Here is a 17,845-nt window from a genome sequence, read left to right on the forward strand (position 1 = left end):
CCACCGAAAGCAAGGGGGAGAGAGCCCCCCTTGTTCTTATTCTTCTTCTTCTTCTTCTTCCTTGACCTCCTCCCTAGATGGGAGAAGGGTTTCCCCTATGGTCCTTGGCTCCCATGGCGTGGGAAGGGCGAGAGCCCCTCCGAGATTGGATTTGTCTCTCTGTCTCTCTCTGTTTCTGCGTTCTTGGATTTTGCCCTGGCACCGTTTCTTTTATATCTGGAGATCCGTAACTCCAATTGGATTGAAACCTTCGCCCAGATTTTTTCCCCAAAAATTAGCTTTCTTGCGGCCAAAGAAGGGCATCAACCGTCTTACGAGGGGCCCATGAGGGTCAGGGGCATGCCCAGGGAAGGCAGGCATGCCCCCTGTCTCGTGGCCACCTCGGGCACCGTCTCGCGTTGATTTTACTTCCCAAAAATCATAAATATTCCAAAAATAAGCTCCACCCGTTTTTATCCTGTTTGGACTCCGTTGATATTGGGTTTCTGTGAAACATAAAACATGCAACAAACAGGAACTGGCACTAGGCACTAGATCAATATGTTAGTCCCAAAAATAATATAAGAAGTTGCCAAAAGTATATGAAAGTTGAATAATATTGGCATGGAACAATCAAAAATTATAGGTACGATGGAGACGTATCAGCATCCCAAAGCTTAATTCCTGCTCGTCCTCGAGTAGGAAAATGATAAAAAAGATAATTTTTGATGTGGAATGCTACCTATCATAATCTTGATCATATGTCTAATCATGGCATGAATATTAAGACACGAGTGATTCAAAGCAATAGTCTATCATTTGACATAAAAACAATAATACTTCAAGCGTACTAATAAAGCAATCATGTCTTTTCAAAACAACATGGCCAAAGAAAGTTATCCCTACAAAATCATATAGGCTGGCTATGCTCTATCTTCATCACACAAAATATTGAATGATGCACAACCTTGATGACAAGACAAGCAATTGTTTCATACTTTAGTAATCTAAAACTTTTTCAACTTTCACGCAATACAGCCATGTACATAGCACTATAGGTGGAATAGAATATGATGGTGGGGGTTATGTGGAGAAGACAAAAAAGGAGAAAGTCTCACATCAGCTAGACGTATCAACGGGCTATGGAGATGCCCATTAATAGATATCAATGTGAGTGAGTAGGGATTGCCATGCAACGGATGCACTAAGAGCTATAGGTGTATGAAAGCTCAAACTGGAAACTAAGTGGGTGTGCATCCAATTTGCTTGCTCATGAAGACCTCGGGCATTTGAGGAAGCCCATCATCAGATATGCAAGCCAAGTTCTATAATGAAAATTCCCACTAGTATATGAAAGTGAAAGCATAGGATACTCTCTCTATGAAGAACATGGTGCTACTCTGAAGCACAAGTGTGGTAAAAGGATAGTTACATTGCCCCTTCTCTCTTTTTCTCTCATTTTCCCCCTTTTCCTTTTTTTATTTTTTTGGTGGGCTTCTTTGGCCTCTTTTTTTATTTGGGCTTCTTTGGCCTCTTTTATTTTTCATAAAGTCTGGAGTCTCATCCCGACTTGTGGGGGAATCATAGTATCCATCATCCTTTCCTCACTGGGGCAATGCTCTAATAATGATGATCATCACACTTTTATTTACTTACAACTCAATATTACAACTCGATATCTAGAACAAAGATATGACTCTATATGAATGCCTCCGGCGGTGTACCGGGATGTGCAATGATCTAGTGTAGCAATGACATCAAAAAACGGGCAAGCCATGAAAACATCATGCTAGCTATCTTACGATCATGCAAAACAATATGACAATGAATGCTCAAGTCATGTATATGACGATGATGGAAGTTGCATGGCAATATATCTCGGAATGGCTATGGAAATGCCATGATAGGTAGGTATGGTGGCTGTTTTGAGGAAGATATAAGGAGGCTTATGTGTGACAGAGCGTATCGTATCACGGGGTTTGGATGCACCGGTGAAGTTTGCACCAACCCTCGAGGTGAGAAAGGGCAATGCACGTTACCGAAGAGGCTAGCAAGGATGGAAGGGTGAGAGTGCGTATAATCCATGGAATCGACATTAGTCATAAAGAACTCATATACTTATTGCAAAAATCTACAAGCCATTGAAAAAAAAGCACTACGCGCATGCTCCTAGGGGGATAGATTGGTAGGAAAAGACTATCGCTTGTCCCCGGCCGCCACTCATAAGGAAGACAATCAATAAATAAAATTGTGCTCCAACTTCATCACAAAGCGGTTCACCATACGTGCATGCTACGGGAATCACAAACCTCAACACAAGTATTTCTACTAATCTAGAGTCTCCCACTAGCATGACTCTAATATCACCATCTTTATATCACAAAACTATTGCAAGGAATCAAACATATCATATTCAGCGATCTACAAGTTTATGTAGGATTTTATGACTAACCATGTGAATGTCCAATTCCTGGCATCTCTCTAAATAGATATAAGTGAAGCAAGAGAATTTAATTCTTTCTACAAAAGATATGTCCACGCTCTAACAAATAAAAGTGAAGCAAAAGAGCATTCTATAAATGGCAGTTCTCTATGTGAAGAGAAACAGGCAATCCAAACTTCAATTGATATAAGTGAAGCACATGAAGCATTCTATAAAGCCATACTCAAAAGATTTAAGTAAAGTGCAATGAGCATTCTATAAATCAACCAAGGACTATCTCATACCAGCATGGCGCATAAAAGAAAAGTGAAAACTAAATGCAAAAGACGCTCCAAGACTTGCACATGTCGCATGAACGAAACGAATACGAAAACATACCGATACTTGTTGAAGAAAGAGGGGATGCCTTCCGGGGCATCCCCAAGCTTAGACGCTTGAGTCTCCTTGAATATTTACTTGGGATACCTTGGGCATCCCCAAACTTGAGCTCTTTCCTCTCCTCCTTTTCCTCATATCGAGACCTTCTCGATCAAACACTTCATCCACACAAAACTTCAACAGAAAACTCGGTAAGATCCGTTAGTATAATAAAGCAAATCACTACTCTAAGTACTGTAGCAAACCAATTCATATTTTGTTTTTGCATTGTGTCTACTTTAATATAGCTTTTCCATGGCTTAATCCACTGATAAATTGATAGATTCATCAAAACAAGCAAACTATGCATCAAAAACAGAATCTGTCAAAAACAGAATAGTCTGTAGCAATCTGAACATTCACCATACTTATGGTACCCCAAAAATTCTGCCAAAATTAGGAAAAATAAAAAATTTGTACAGCAAGACAGTGCAAAAGGAATCAGAACCAATTGATGTTCCATAAAAAAATGTAAAATCAAGAACTGCAGCCAAAGTTATTGTCCTGCACCGCACAAACCAACAGGCATTGTAAACATCATAAAGGCAAACCTTGGCACATTATTTTTATAATACAATGGAATTGTACAAGGGGATAATTATTTTTGATGAAAAGTTTCTGTAATCAAGATTCACAAAGTTCTCGTGAGCATGAACAAAGTTCAAGGCTAGCTCCCACTTTAACAATGCTCGTCTTTCTCACTTTCACTTTCCTTTTTGAAAAGTTTTGGGTTCCCCTCTTTATTTTTTTTGTTTTTAAACTATATAAAAGAACTCAACAGAAATAAATGACTCTCTAAAACTTCCGGGTTGTCTCCCTAGTAGCGCTTTCTTTAAAGCCATTAAGCTAGGCATATAGTGCTCAAGTAATGAATCCACCCAGATCCCAAGGTATATCAAAGCCAATTTTAATTAACAATGATTTGTAATTTAGTAGTGAGCACAAAATAACATATATCATGCAACAACAAAGTCTAACTCTCTTCCTATGCATTGGCATGTCATAAAAGAACAATTCATGCACACCAAGTAAAGGCCAATGCATAGTATAAACAGTTTCTTGCAATTTTATCATATTGGAAACATAGAGTGGTGGAGATATAGTTCCTCTCTCATAATAATTGCAAGTTGGAGCAACAAGCACATGCATATTATATCTATCAAAATAATCATGTGTAATAGTAAAATGCAACCCATCAACATAATCCTTAATAAGCACAAACTTCTCCGATATAGTGTAGTTTGGAGAATTCAAAAAGATAACAGGACTATCATGTGTGGGTGCAATAGCAACAATTTCATGTTTAACATAAGGGACTATAGCAAGTTCATCTCCATAAGCATTATTCATATTGGCATCTTGGCCACAAGCATAGCAAGCATCATGAAAAAGGGATATTTCAAATGAATTAAAGGGATCATAGAAATCATCCTTCGGTAAGCACGAAGGGGAATTAAACAATGTATGAGTTGAAGAGTTACTCTCATTAGAAGGTGGGCACGGGTGATCAATCCGCTCTTCCTCCTTTTGTTCTTCGCTCTCCTCCTCATCCTTTTCATCCAATGAGCTTACAGTTTCATCAATTTCTTCTTCCATAGCTTCCTGCAAAATATTAGTCTCTTCTTGGACAGCGGAGACTTTCTCAATAAACGCATCAATATTGTAGTTATATTCATAATTTTCATAGCAATATTTAAATATAGCATAATTTTCAGGCCTATAAACATCATCATCTAAAGCTTCATACTTTTCAAACAAAGATTCAATTTCATAAGCACCTTTAAAAGCAACAAATTCCTCAATTTGTTCAACATCATAGTAATCATATATACCATTAGCATAGGAAGCCAAGGTTTTATCATCATTAAATTTGCATGAAAAGGGAAGGTGTGGAGCCTTCATCCTGGAGCAACAATTAATATCATAGTTCAAGTATAGTTGCCTAGCATACCAACGTAACATATGAATTTGATCCCATAATAGTTTCCCTTTTTGTGTCAAGCGATAATCCCTAGAGTATTCACGTTGATCCAATGTGTCTCCCACAACATAATTGAATGGGGTTTTCTCAGGATTATTAAAGTAGTACATAATGTCTTTCACATAACGAGCATCGAGGGTTTTAGGAGGTTCCCCATCTCCATGAGTATCAAGCACACCTAATTTTTTTGGTATTTCGTGTTCCATATCCATAACTAAAGATAGAGAACAACTAAGAACAGCAAATAAAAATTACTTAGTGATAAAGCAAACAAGAACACACGAGAATATTCACCCCATGCCATGACTCCCCGGCAACAGCGCCAGAAAAAGGTCTTGATAAACCACAAGTACAGGGGACAATTGTAGCCTCTTTCGATAAGTAACAGTGTCGAACCCAATGAGGAGCTAAAGGTAGAACAAATATTCTCTCAAGTCCTATCTGCCACTGATACGACTCTACGCACGCTTAGTGTTCGCTTTACCTAGAACAAGTATGAAACTAGAAGTACTTTGTAGGTGTTGTTGGATAGGTTTGCAAGATAATAAAAAGCACGTAAATAAAAAGTAGGGGCTGTTTAGATAAAGAAGCAATAAATTAAATATAGCGAGTGTGAAAAAGTGGTGGTAGGAGTTGTGAAATTGTCCCTAAGCAACTGATTACTTTACTAGACCGATAGCAAGTTTTATGTGGGAGAGGCCACTGCTAGCATGTCATCCCTGACTTGGAATTCTATGCACTTATGATTGAAACTATTAGCAAGCATCCGCAACTACTAACGTTCATTAAGGTAAAACCCAACCATAGCATTAATATATATTGGTCCCCCTTCAATCCCGTATGCATCAATTTTTATGCTGGCTAGAAGCTTCTGTCACTCTTGCCCTCCAATACATAGTCCTATCAACATACAACTAACCCTATGGTGTGATCCACGTGCGCACTCATATGATGGGCACCAAAGGACAGCAACATAACCACAAGCAAATTAAACCAATCATAGCAATTCATCAATCACCGATAGGACAATGAAAATCTACTCAAACATCATAGGATGGCAACACATCATTGGATTAATATGAAGCATAAAGCATCATGTTTAAGTAGAGGGTACAACGGGTTGCGGGAGAGTGGACCGCTGAATATAGAAGGGGGAAGTTGATGGAGATGTTGGTGAAGATGGCGGAGGTGTTGGTGTAGATCGTGCTGATGATGATGGCCCCCGGCAGCGCTCCGGCGCCACCGGAAGCAAGGGGGAGAGAAGCCCCCATCTTCTTATTTTTCCTTGACCTCCTCCCTAGATGGGAGAAGGGTTTCCCCTCTGGTCCTTGGCTCCCATGGCATGGGAGGGGCAAGAGCCCCTTCAAGATTGGATCTGTCTCTCTGTCTCTCTCTATTTCTGCGTTCTTGGATTCTGCCCTGGCACCGTTTCTTTTATATTTGGAGATCCGTAACTCCGATTGGATTGAAACCTTTGCCCAGATTTTTTTTCAAAAATTAGCTTTCTTGCGGCCAAAGAAGGGCATCAAATGCCTTACGAGGGGCCCACGAGGGTCAGGGGCACGCCCAGGGAAGGCAGGTGCGCCTCCTGTCTCGTGGCCACCTCGGGCACCGTCTCGCGTTGATTTTACTTCCCAAAATCATAAATATTCCAAAAATAAGCTCTGTCCATTTTTATCCCGTTCGGACTCCATTTGATATTGGGTTTCTGCGAAACATAAAACATGCAACAAACAGGAACTGGCATTGGGCACTGGATCAATATGTTAGTCCCAAAAATAATATAAGAAGTTGCCAAAAGTATATGAAAGTTGAATAATATTGGCATGGAACAATCAAAAATTATAGATACGACGGAGACGTATCACAACTCAACAAACACCTTCGGAGATACCTGTAGAGCATATTTACGATTACCTAATTATGTTGTGACATTTGATAGCACACAAGGTATTCCTCCGGTATCTGTGAGTTGCATAATCTCATAGTCGAAGGAATATGTATTTGTCATCAAGAAAGCAATAGCGATAAACTGAACGATCAGTATGCTAAGCTAGCAGATGGGTCTTGTCCATCACATCATTCTCCTAATGATGTGATCCCGTTATCAAATGACAACATATGTCTATGGTTAGGAAACCTTAACCATCTTTGATCAACGAGCTAGTCTAGTAAAGGCTTACTAGGGACACGGTATTTGTTTATGTATTCACACATGTATTTAAGTTTCTGATCAATACAATTTTAGCATGAATAATAAACCTTTATCATGAATAAGGAAATATAAAATAACAACTTTATTATTGCCTCTAGGGCATATTTCCTTCAGTATCAAATACCCAGGGGCTACTACGAATACTAGTAAGGTACACATCAATAACATGTATATCAAATATACCTCTGTTCACTTTGCCATCCTTCTTGTCCACCAAATATTTGGGGCAGGTCTACTTTTAGTGACCATTCCCTTTGTAGTAGAAGCACTCAGTTTCAGGCTTAAGTCCAGCTTAGGGCTTCTTCACGGGAGTGTCAACTTGCTTGCCATTCTTCTTGAAGTTCCCTTTCTTTCCCTTGCCCTTTTTTCTTGAAACTAGTGGTCTTGTTAACCATCAACACTTGATGCTCTTTCTTGATTTCTACCTTATCGAGCATCGCAAAGTGCCCGGGAATCATTTTCGTCATCCCTTGCATATTATAGTTCATCATGAAGTTCTAGTAGCTTGGTGATAGTGACTAGAGAACGCAGTCAATCACTATCTTATATGGGAGATTAACTCCCACTTGATTGAAGCAATTGTAGTACTCAGACATTCTAAGCACGTGCTCACTAGCTGAGCTATTCTCCTCCGTATTGTAGGCAAAGTACTTGTCAGAGGTCTCATATCTCTCGACATGGGCATGAGTCTGAAATACCAATTTCAGCTCTTGGAACATCTCATATGCTCCGTGGCGTTCAAAACGGTTTTGAAGTCCCGGTTCTAAGCCATAAAGCATGGTGCCTTAAACTATTAATGCCTTGGATTTGTCATGGCAGATGTCCTCATGAAAAGGACTTAGTCATGAGGCCAACGCATCTAACTGGTAGCTTGAGAGGGGTTGAGTGGGACGAGAGACGCGAGATTTTACCCAGGTTCGGCCCCTCATGATGGAGGTAAAAGCCTACATCCTGCTTGATTGATATTGATAATGATGACGATCTTGGTTACAAGGATGAAGTTTTCCTACCTCTATCTCGAGAGCATCTACTTTTATCTTGTCTAAGACTTGTCGATTGAGACCTGTCTATTGAGACGTCTAGAAAAACTTGACCTCTTGGGGCGCCCTGCCCCTCCTTATATAAGTTGAAGGGGCGGGTTACATGTAGAGTCCAAGTCGGATTAAGACTTAAATTATTCTGACCTCTCACCGTGGGCTTCTTAACGTCTTGGGCTTCTTAACCCCAGGCGACTCATCTCTGTGACTCCATGCATCTGCCGAGTCACAATCTGTCTATCGGGTAATAACTGTCTACTGGGCCATAATTGTCTGTCGGGTCATAACTGTCTGTCGGGTTAGAGACTGTCTGCCGGCTTACAACTGTCTGCTGGGTTAAAGACTGTCTGCCAGGTCATAACTGTCTGTCCGGTTAGAGACTATCTGTCGGCTTACAACTGTCTACTGGGTTAAAGACTGTCTGCCGGGTCTCACCAGCCGGGTCAGGATCTAAGATGACTTAACGTCATGGCAACTTAAACCCAGAGATGACTTAAGCCTTAGGGCGGCTTATCCTTATGAGCCGGGTCTTGGTCGTGGGGAATATCCCCAACATTAGCCCCCAGTTTAGTTTTGAATTTATTCATGCTAAACCCTTAAAATAAGAATATGTAAAGGGACCGGCTCACTCAAAAAATACTAGTTGACCAGCTCCAATTTTTTTTGAATCTCTATCATATCAATAACTGATGCTGGATCCTTGGAGAAAAATTAACCCTTATTATCTTCAACTACCTTGTCTTGATAAAATTCGTCTAATGTTGTGCAAACTTTCAATACTTCAGAATTCAACGAAAAAATCCCTATGATGTTTAAGTTGTTTGAATTGCCCGGAGGAGATAACCTTTGCAAACTTCTATAGCCCCCAAGTCTTTAGAGGGGAACATAGTGATATCTTTAAGACTTGCTTCAATATAAATATTGCAACTCTAGAGAAATCCGGATTGTTCATCTGAGTCACCAGCCATAAGTTGAATGTTCCACATATGTAGCCCCCAAGTACCGGGTTGTCTTGCCTGCAGCAACCTGGGACTTGAAAATTTCTTATGCTCATAAAACTTCAACCAGTGTAGCCCCCAAGGCCAGGTCATTATGCAATAATAAGCAAGGACTTATACATATCTGATTTAATAGACTTGATAAGCAATGTGTAGCCCCCAAGGGCCGGCTCAGTAAGAAAATACTGTGCTGGGACTTAGAAAAAAGATATAAGGCCGGCTCATCTTCTTGAGATAACCGAGTCTGTTGACAATGTAATGATTTGAAGAGCAACTTGCATTAGCCCCCAAGTGCCATGGTACATGCTTGCGGTGACATGGGACTTACATACTTGATGTAATCTTGATTTAATAATGTAGCCCCCAAGTGTTGGGTTGTGTGCTTGCATCGACTCGGAACTATTCCTTCCATTGTAGAATAAATCATATCCACTGTCCAGATGATGTTGTTGAAAGCCTTGCATATCAATATTGAACCACGCTCTCTGCTGTGAGCTGGTATTTTTGGATGAAGGAATAATAGCCATTACTCTGAAGGGGCTTTCAAAAACCTCAATCATCCAATACTGGTTATGATAACCATAATGAAATTCCAGCCATGTTTGGCTATTAAAGATTTGAAAAATATAATCCGGTATGAAACCCTCAATCAATAAATACTGGTTAACAACCATAATGAAAATCCAGTCATGTTGGCTATTCAAGATTGGAATAATATAATCTGGTATGAAAACAATCACAAGATTTGTCCGTTGACAAGCAAATCCAGAGTTAAATACTCAGTGGCTCTTGGCCGATGGCGACTTAATGTGCATTCATTGTAATCGGGGATCTTTGTAACCCCGCTGCTTATAGCCTTTGTAAACATCAAGAACTAATAATCCCTGCAAACAGAGATGTTATAAAAATTGCAAATATGCATAATAATATAATTCATAAGTCAACTTTTAAGGCTCGAATCCAAGGCGGGTTATAACCCAGAGACTCATGGTCATAAACAATCATTTGAAAAGATTATGATGGTGGATTATAGCCAAAATTATACTAGCGACTTAAAGTCAAAAGCCAGGACGGGTGATAACCCAAAGACTCAAATATGAGCCAGATAACCCGGAGTCGGTATAACCAGGGGATTCATAAAAAGCAAATAATTGAGAGCATAAAATATCTGAAAACCAAAACAGAAAATATGCAAATCTCAAATATTCGTTAGACCAGCTTTCGAGGCATGACCGAAAAAGTTGGTGTACAAGCCGCATATTTGCTTTGAAGGCCGCAACAGTCATTCGACACTCAGGCCTTATGTTTGCTTTCAAGGCCGCAACAGCCGTTTGGCATTTAAGCCACATGATTGCTTTAGAGGCAGCAATATCCGTTTGGCACTCAGGCCACATGATTGCTTTCAAGGCTGCAATAGTCGTTTGACACTTAGGCCACATGATTGCTTCAAAAGGCAGCAACAGCCATTTGGCACTTAGGCCACATGATTGCTTTCAAGTCCGCAACAGCCGTTTGGCACTTAGGCCACATGATTGCTTTAAAGGAAGCAACAACCATTTGGCACTCAGGCCACATGATTGCTTTAAAGGCAGCAACAGCCGTTTGGTGCTCACGCCTGGTCAAGAAAGTATGAAATCTAACCCGGTTGGCGAGTCAGCCGCGTCATGTTGATGTAGACTGGGCCGCCGAGGCTGCGGTTTGCACATACGTCCGCTGAGCATTATGGCACGGGTAGATGCAGCGCATGATAATGGTGACGCGAGCTATATATCCATGACACGACCATCACCCTTGCAGTGAACAATTGTCCTGCATCAAAAAAATCGCAAGCCAGAGTAATTGTTCTTTAATGAAAACAATATGTGCTAATAGATTTAGATGGATATCACCTGATTCATCCGGATGATAGATGATCTTGTGGATACCCCCAAGAAATTTCAACGGTGATTTAGCCACAAAACAGGCCTCCAAGACACCATTTCTCTGTTGATTGATGTAGTTAAGCATTTCATTATCGGTTGCATTTGTGGGCACCGACAAATCTGCTGCCTTTTGTAGTATTGACATTGCATAGATCAAATGCTTCTAAAAATTCTCTCCAATTGAAAGTGCAATATCACCAAAGCATGAGAATATTTGTAGTTTTTCCAGGTCTATGCAACTGACTGCTGGATAACTCCTTTAGGATCTAGATCATGATACCATCATAGTGGGGCAAAACTTCTCTTCCAGTGCCTTGCATAGTGGCACACACCTGATGCTCTTCAAGTTCTGAAGTCCCAAATCTAAATACTGATAGAACTTTGCTCACCCCATCTCTCCCAATCTCTAAATAATAATCAACAGGCAACCACAAAGAAGGCCCTGAAATTGCCCTAAAACTGCTTGATGCTCCTGTAATATCATGCTTGCCAAAAGTTCAGAACGTCTACATCTGCTCCTGCAAAAGGTCTATCACCTAGCTGTGCATCAAGGACATAATTCTTCTGTGCAGCAATGAGGATAATCCTCAGATCATGGACCCAGTCCGAATTATTGCTACCATCATCTTTCAACTTAGTTTTCTCTAGGAACATATCAAAAAAATAGGGAAGCTACATCGCGAGCTATTGAACTATAACATAATTTGCAAAGACATTTTGACTATGTTCATGATAAATCTTAGTTCAATTAATCAAATTACTAATGAACTCCCACTTAAATCAACATCCCTGAAGTTGTCTAAGTGATACATGATCCAAATCAACTAACCCATGTCCGATCATCACGTGAGATGGGGTAGTCATGAATGCTGAACATCTTTATGTTGATCATATCTACTATATGACTCACGTTCGACCTTTCGGTCTCCAGTGTTCTGAGACCATGTCTGTACATGCTAGGCTCGTCAAGTTTAACCCAAGTATTCTGCGTGTGTAAATCTGGCTTACACCCGTTGTATGTGAAGGTAGAGTCTATCATACCAGATCATCACGAGGTGCTTCGAAACAACGAACTTGGGCAACGGTGCATACTCGGGGAGAACACTTTTATCTTCAAATTTAGTGAAGGGATCATCTTATAATGCTACCACCGTTCTAAGCAAAATAAGATGTATAAAGGATAAACATCACATGCAATTAAAATATGTGACATGATATGGCCATCATCATCTTGTGTTTCTGATCTCCATATCCAAAGCATCGTCATGATCTCCATCATCACCGGCTTGACACCTTGATCTCCATTGTTGCGTCGGGTCATCTCGCCAACTATTACTTCTACAACTATTACTAACGCATAGCGATAAAGTAATGCAATTACATGGAGCTTGCATTTCATACACTAAAGAGACAACCCTAAGGCTCCTGCCGGTTGTCTATATTACAAAACATGATCATCTCATACATCAAAATATATCACATCATATTTTGATCATATCACATCACAACATGCCCTGCAAAAGCAAGTTAGACGTCCTCTACTTTGTTGTTGCAAGTTTTACGTGGCTGATACGGGCTTCTAGCAAGAACCGTTCTTACCTACGCAAAAACCACAACGGTGATTCATCAAGTTTGATGTTTTAAACTTCTTCAAGGACCGGCCGTAGTCAAATTCGATTCAACTAAAGTAGGAGAAACAAACACCCACCAACCACCTTTATGCAAAACAAGTTGCATGTATGTCGGTGGAACCTGTCTCATGTACGTGGACATGTAAGGTTGGTCCGGGCCGCTTCATCCCACAATACCGCTGAATCAAAATAAGACGTTGGTGGTAAGAAGTATGACTATCACTGCCCACAACTCTTTGTGTTCTACTCATGCATATCATGTATGCATAGACCTGGCTCGGATGCCGTTGTTGGGAAATGTTGCATGAAAAACGAAAAAAATCTATGCACACACAAGATCTATCCATGGAGATGCATAGCAATGAGAGGGAGGAGTGTGCCTATGTACCCTCGTAGACCGTAAGCAGAAGCGTTTATTAACGCGGTTGATGTAGTTGAACTTCTTCGCGATCCAACCGATCGAGTACCGAACATACGTCCCCTCCGCGTTCATCACACGTTCAGCTCGGTGACGTCCTCGCCTTCTTGATCCAGCAAGACGACAAATTAGTGGATGAGTTCCGGCAACACGATGGCATGGTGATGGTGATGGTGAAGCTATCTTCACAGGGCTTCGCCTAAGCACTACGAAAATATAACCAAGGGTGTAAACGGTGGAGGGGGGCGCCACGCACGACTAAGAGATTGTCGTGGTTATGTGTGGCGCCCCCCTCCCACATCTATATAGGCGGGGGAGAGGGTAGCAGCCAGGAGGCGCCCCAAGTAGGTCCAAATCCTACTTAGGCTCCTGCCCTGGCCGCGCCCCCTTCCTAATTTTCCGGAGGAGGGAAGGAAAGGAGGGAGAGGAAAGGAAGGGGAGGCCGACTCCCCCCTTTCCTTCTCTCGCTAAAGGGTGTTGTAGGATCGAAAGTATGTGTAGAGGGGGGTGATTAGACTACTTGACCAAATAAAAATCTAGCCTTTTCCCCAATTTTAAGTCTTGGCCTATTTTAGCAACTTAACACAAGTCAAACAATCAACCTACACATGCAATTCTAAGAGTATAGCAGTGGAATGTAAATCATTGCATATGAAGGTAGAAGGAAGGAGTTTGGACGGAGCAAACACAATGTAGACATGGAGATTTTTGGCGTGGTTCCGATAGGTGGTGCTATCGTACATCCACATTAATGGAGACTTCAACCCGCACAGGGTAACGGTTGCGCGAGTCCATGGAAGGCTCCACCCACGGAGGGTCCATGAAGAAGCAACCTTGTCTATCCCACCATGGCCATCGCCCCCAAAGGACTTGCCTCACTTGGGTAGATTTTCACGAAGTAGGCGATCTCCTTGCCCTTACAAACTCCTTGGTTCAACTCCACAATCTTGAGGGAGGCTCCCAAGTGACATCTAACAAATCTAGGAGACACCACTCTCCAAAAGGTAATAGATGGTGTGTTGATGATGAACTCCTTGCTCTTGTGCTTCAAATGATAGTCTCCCCAACACTCAACTCTCTCACACAGATTTGGATATGGTGGAAAGATAATTTGAGTGGAAAGCAACTTGGGGAAGGCTAGAGATCAAGAATCTTGTGGTAGGAGTGGAATATCTTGGTCTCAACACATGAGTAGGTGGTTCTCTCTCAGAAAATGAGTAGTGGAAGTGTAGGCACGTTCTGATGGCTCCCTCTCAAATGGAGAAGGGGTGGAGGGGTATATATAGCCTCCACACAAAATCTAGCCATTACACATAATTTACCAAACTCGGTGGGACCGAATAGTGAAACTGGTCAGACCGTTCTGGTTCAAAATGTGAATGTTAGAGTTTTCGGTGGGACCGACAAGGTCAACTCGATGGGACCGATGTGCTAGGGTTAGGGCAAAACCTCATCTCGGTGAGACCAATTGCATTAACCCGGTGAGACCAATTTTAGCAATAAGCAAACAGAGACTTGGTCAAGCAAACTCGGTGGGACCAAAATAATTGCAATAGGCAACAAAGAGTTTGCAGGGCCATCTCGGTGAGACCGAGATCCCATCGGTGAGACCGAACTGATTAGGGTTTCTAGCAGTGGCTATGTCAAGTGAACTCTGTGGCGCCGAATAGATCAAATCAGTGGGGCCGAGTTTGACTTTGGGTTTAGGACATATGTGGAAATGAGAAAGTGGTTGAGGGATTTGGAGCATATCACTAAGCACTCTGAGCAAGCAAGCCATTAAGCAACACCTCATCCCCTTTTAATAGTATTGACTTTCCTATGGATTTTTGTGATCTTGGATCACTAAAATGAAAATGAAGAGTCTTGAGATTTTTCCAATGTTTGTCCTTAACATCTTGAAGGGGTTCCACATCCTCTTGTCCTGTCACTCCAATGTTGAACTTATATGAAATATACTAGATGAAAGTATTAGTCCAACACGAGATATGTTGACATTAATTACCAAAATCACCCAGGGAGCACTTGTGCTTTCAGCTGCGGCCTAGGAGGGGCGCGCCATCCCCTTGTGGGCTGGTGTGTTCCCCCCTTTTGGCCCATATGGCCCATTAACCTCCCGGGGTTGTCCGGAACCCCTTCCAGTGACCCGATTTCTATCTGGTACATCTCGAAACTCTTTCGGTGTCCAAATATCATCGTCCTATATATCAATATTTACCTCCGGACCATTCCAGAGCTCCTCGTCATGTCCGTGATATCATCTGGGACTCCGAACAACATTAGGTCACCAAATCATATAACTCATATAACACTATATCGTCAACGAACGTTAAGCGTGCGAACCCTATGGGTTCGAGAACTATGTAGACATGACCGAGACACCTCTCCGGTCAATAACAAATAGCCGAACCTAGATGTCCATATTTGCTCCTACATATTCTACAAAGGTCTTTATCGGTCGAACCTTATGACAACATATGTAATTCGCTTTGTCCATCGGTATGCTACTTGCCCAAGATTCGATCGTCGGTATCTTCATACCAATTCAATCTCGTTACCGGCAAGTCTCTTTACTCGTTCTGTAATACGTCATCTTGCAACTAACTCCTTAGTCACTTTGCTTGCAAGGCTTCTTATGATGTGTATTACCGAGAGGGCCCAGAGATACCTCTCCGATACTCGGAGTGACAACTCCTAATCTCGATCTATGCCAACTCAACAAACACCTTCGGAGATACCTTTAGAGCATCTTTATGATCACCTAGTTACATAGTGACGTTTGATAGCACACAAGGTATTCCTCCGGTATCCGGGAGTTGCATAATCTCATAATCGAAGGAATATGTATTTGTCATCAAGAAAGCAATAGCAATAAACTGAATGATCAATATGCTAAGCTAACGGATGGGTATTGTCCATCACATCATTCTCCTAATGATGTGATCCCGTTATCAGATGACAACTCATGTCTATGGTTAGGAAACCTTAACCATCTTTTGATCAACGAGCTAGTCTAGTAGAGGCTCAATAGGGACACGGTATTTGTTTATGTATCCACACATGTATTTAAGTTCCTGGTCAATATAATTCTAGCATGAATAATAAACCTTTATCATGATTAAGAAAATATAATAATAACCATTTTATTATTGCCCCTAGGGCATATTTCCATGAGTATGTCTATGGTAAAGTACTCACGCATCATCGAAGGGTGGCAAGGTTGATGTAGAGCTCCTCCGTGATTGAATCCCCCTCTGGCGGAGTGCTAGAAAAGGTCCCCAGATGGGATCTCTCGACAATAGAGGCTTGCGATGGTGGAAAAGGTATTTCATGGACTCCCTGCTGGTTGGTTTCCTAATTTTTGAGAATTTATAGAGGCGGAGTTAGATCGAACGGAGCCACGTGGGCCCCACAAGCTACCGGGGCATGCCCTAGTGCCTTGTGGGCCACTACTCCATCTTCTCGTCCCCTTCAAAAGCTTCCAGAGTCTCTTATTGCCAGAAAAATCTCCAAAAAAATTTGTGGCATTTGGACTTCGTTTGGTATTGATATTCTGCAAAGTCAAAAACAAGCAAAACATAGCGGCTAGCACTGGGCACTAAGTTAGTAGGTTAGTACCAAAAAATGATATATAGTTGCTTGTAAATATATATAAAACATCCAAGATTGATACTATAATATCATGGAACAATAAAAAATTATAGGTACGTTGGAGATGTATCAATGACATGCTGCTATTCTTCCGGGCAACCGAGGCTGAGACTGTCTAAATTAAAGGAGTCTTGGAGAATTATGCAAGAGCTACTAGGCAATTGAATAATACTGAAAGAAACTCTATTTTGTTTGGAGAGCACTAACAAGCACGTGAAAAGACCGATGTTACTCAAGTTCCAGAAGTGGAGAATGTTAACCTCGAATAGAAGTACTTGGGATTGTCGACCCCTAATTAGCGCTTGCCTAAAGGCCGTTTAAGAATACAAAGAGGCTTATCCTTCGACGTGACTCTCAAATGGCTCAAAGCAACAAGGAGGTGTTAATAAGGTCATAGCCCAAGCACTCCCAAGTTACTTGATGAGCGTCTTCTGATTACATGCAACCACATGTGATGACCTCACATGCATGGTTCGGAATTACCGATGGGGAGCCGAGAAGGGGAGGGAAGCACTAGTGTGCCTGGGAGGCTCTGATGCGACCAAAGTCACATGGCAGCCTCGGATTCATGGGGTCCGCCTTTTTGACCAAGCGCTGCTCGCATGATGAGCTTGGGGGAGTGCTTTCCGCCCCTGACACCTTATGCTCAAGTTTTCTCAAGGCGCGATACTTCCTCAACGACAACATGGAGGACACCGATTTTTCTGATGCTTCTTCACCTACTTGGCAAGCAGTTCAACATGGCCTTTAACTTCTCAAAAAGTCTTAGTTTGGATAGTGGGAAATGGATGATCGGTTCAAATCTGGCGCAAAAAGATTGATCCCAAAATGTAGGCTCTGGTAGGCCAATTTGCCCACAGGACGATGTAGGTTGCTGAGGGTATATCTGAATTATTGGACGATCATTGCAACTGGGGAGTTGGTTTATTGCAGCAATACTTCCTTCCAGTCGACATTGAGTAGATAGTCAAAATCAGATCATCCCCTTGCCTCGGGGAGGATGTGCTGGCATGGGAAGCAGAACTGAGTGGCGCGTTCACCGTCTGGAGCGCGTACTAGTTGGTGCTCGATGAACCTCTTCGTCCTTCTTCAATCATAGCAAGCAAGGCATCGAACGGGCGATGAGCCCTCTGGGCTTTATTATGGAGATGAG

The sequence above is a fragment of the Triticum dicoccoides genome, chromosome 5B (genome assembly GCF_002162155.2).
Source record: "Triticum dicoccoides isolate Atlit2015 ecotype Zavitan chromosome 5B, WEW_v2.0, whole genome shotgun sequence".
Classification (NCBI taxonomy): domain Eukaryota; kingdom Viridiplantae; phylum Streptophyta; class Magnoliopsida; order Poales; family Poaceae; genus Triticum; species Triticum dicoccoides.